Below are 3,390 nucleotides of genomic sequence, written 5' to 3' on the forward strand. Positions count from 1 at the left end.
ACCTGGGAATATGACCTTATTTGGAAATAAGGGCCTTTCTTTGTAGACGCAATCAAGTTAAGATGAGGTCATACTGGAGTAGGGTGGGTCCTAAATCCAATATGAATGTTGTCCTTACAAGAAGAAGACAAAGGATACAGACACAGAGGGAAGCTGGTGTGAAGAGGGGGCAGAGGTTAGAGTAATGCTGCCACAAGCTTAAGAACACCTGGGGCCCCCAGACACTAGAAGAGGCAAGGAAGGATCCTCCCACACCTTGATTTTGGACCTCCAGCCTCCAGAACTGTAAACAAATTTCTGTCATTTTAAGCCACCCATCTTGTGGTTTTGGTTATGGCAGAAACTAATACATTGCATTTCACAATGAATTACAAGTGGGGAGGGCATCTCAGGAGGGCCTATGTTCCCATGGCTCTTTGTGCAGGCCAGTGCACTTGACACCATTTCCAGGGACAAGTCCCCCAGATGGCATATGCCTGTATCTAACACTTCTATAATGTATAGTTTACAAAGCATTTTCACATATATGTTGTGATTGCTGTAACAAACAAGTCAACAAGTCAACAATGATCAATATAGTTTTTTTAAATAGACCATTTTTAGAGCACTTTGAGGTGCACAGCAAAACTGAGTGGAAAATAGAGATTTCCCTTATATCCCCTGCCCCACACATGCACAACCTTCCCATTACTAATATCTCCCAACCAGAGTGGTATATTTGTTAGAATTGATGAGCCCACAGTGACACAAAATCACTCAAAGTTCATAATTACATTAAGAGTCACTCCTGGTGTTATAGAGTCTGCATTTGGACAGATGTATAATGACATACACCCACAATTATAGCATCATACAGAATAGTTTCATTGCCCTAAAAATCCTTTTTGCTCTGCCTGGTCATCCCTCCCTTCCCACTAACTCTTCACAACCACTGATCTTTTTACTGTCTCCATAATTTTGTCTTTTTCAGAACATCATCTAGTTGGAATCGTACAGGAACGGAGCCTTTTCAGGTTGGCTTCTTGTGCTTAATTATATGCATTGAAGGTCCCTTCATGTTTTTTCAGTCTTGATAGGTCATTTTTTTATCATACTGAATAATAGTCCACTGCCTGAATGTATCCCAGTTTGTTTATCCACTCAACCTACTGAAGGAGATTTTGATTGCTTCCAAGTTTTGGCAGTTATGAATAAAGCTGGTTTTGTGTGGATGTAAGGTTTTCACTGCTTTGGGTAAATACCAAGGAGCATGATTACCATCTTACCATGTAAGAGTAGGTCTTTAAAAGACTACTAACCTATCTTCCAAAGTGACTGTAACCAATATAGTTTTTAATTTCTGGATGAGGAAAAGGATTCATGGAAGTTAATCAACTAGTTGAAGATTGGACAGTACGAGGGGATTTCCACCCAGGGTCTGCTGGCATTGCTCCTTCCCCAGTGCTAAACCTAAGCAGGAGTGTGGAGGATATTGGGCTGGTAAAACCTGGACCACAGGTTCGCTGGTCACAGTAATATGAACACGTACTCTTCTCCCACAAACCTGCTCCACCCAGCTTTCCTCCACTCACTTGAAGGCAACTCTATTCTTCCAGTTCTTGAGGCTAAAAACCCTGGAGGCAGCCTTAACTTCCTTTCTTCTCTTGTACCTGATATCCATACTTTCAAAAAATCCTGAGGGCTCTACCTTCAAAATATATCAAATATATTCAAGATATATCCAAATCTGAGCATATCTAAACACCTTCACGGCTACTACCTTAGTTCAAGCAACTATTAGTGCTAGATTTTAACTATCATTGTTTCTTCCTGATGGACTGATGAGAAATGCAACTTATAGTTTCATGCATCTAATGTTTGGAAGAATTACGCAGACTAGCTTCTGCTCTGTAGATTTCAAACCTTGTTTCTCCTCTATTACCCACATACTTCCAAGGCTAGATGGGGCGGGACACCCTCATTATCAGGATACCCCCTCAGCACAACTTCCTGCTATGATGTCAGGTGAGTTGGTACACTGAGTGGCAGTATTTCTAGTAGCCATTCCTACACCAGGATGACCATGAACTACATAAATATATCCACTAAGCCCAAATGAAATGTATCTCTAACTCAATTGCTCTTTGGCTGGATCCTGGAAATGCTCTTTGTGCCTTTAACGCGAATGGGAGTATGGTGGAGGGGAGTTGGAATGTAAAGGAACAGGATTCATCCACTGGCAATTCAAATATTTTGCTTTTGAAATTTTTAAAATGCCATGTCACCATTTTTCTCCAAGGCTCTGGAAGGGGCTTTTGCAAGTGGAAGTTGCCAAAGTTTACCTTTCATTAGCTTTGTAGTGTTTTGCAAGTGAAAGTTGCCAAAGTTTACCTTTCATTAGCTTCGTAGTGAATCAGCGTCTGGAATCTCCTAAATTGCAAGCTGCTCCCTTCCCCCAGAGCACCTCATCCCTCTTATATGCTTTTCATTTCCATTGCACTACCACCCTCTAGTACTGTATACTTTACTTATTATTTCTCCCTCTGCTAGTATATAAACGTCACGAGGGCAGGGATCTTTGTCTTGTCACTGAGGTTTCTCAAGTGCCTAGAATAGGGCCAAGTTCATAGTAGATCTTCCAAAAAGATCTGTGAATAAGTGAATGAAATAAATAGTGCATAAATGAGTGAATGAGTGATCTAAAGATAACTAGGATCAAAACTCCAGTAATCCAGCATTTGGGAATTGTAAAATTTGAGTTCTTTTCCAGACTCTTCCATTTAGTCTTGACCATGTCATTTAACCTTTCCGGACCTCTGTTTCCTCGTGTATAAAATTAGGTCGTTATTTATTCATTCAATTAATATTCATTGCGACACAACTACGGTCAAGAGGATGCAAAGACGCTTTCTTGCATTCAAATTCTCCTACTCTTGCAGACGGCAAAACTCTGAGGCTTCAAAAGTCCCGCCTCTTCCAAGCCCCGCCCACCTGCCGAGCCGTTCGTTAGGCTCCTCCCCGATTCAGCGCGGCCGCCAGTGTAGAGGCCCCGCCTTCGGCGCAGTCATCCAATGGCCAAGATACACGGCTAGGTGAACGCGAAGAGGCTTTAGGTGTCCTCTTGGCGCCTGACCAGAGCCTTGGACAATTGAGTTCCTCGAATAGCCATTTCCTCGAGTTGCCTCTGCGATGTGCTGGATCACCCGCCCTCCCATGTTCGCTCGGAAAGCTCGGCCAAGGCTCCTGAGCCCCGTCGCTGCCCTCCCCAGGAGCCCTGGGTCTTCACTGGACGAGACTCACGCCCCGCGGCATTGTGGGAGTGGTAGTTTTATTTTCCTCCCGGTTCCTTCCAGGTGGACTAGTGGCCAAGACACGCAGGACTACGATTCCCAGAAGCCTGAGCGAGTCACT

The sequence above is a fragment of the Manis pentadactyla genome, chromosome 6 (assembly GCF_030020395.1).
Source record: "Manis pentadactyla isolate mManPen7 chromosome 6, mManPen7.hap1, whole genome shotgun sequence".
Lineage (NCBI taxonomy): Eukaryota > Metazoa > Chordata > Mammalia > Pholidota > Manidae > Manis > Manis pentadactyla.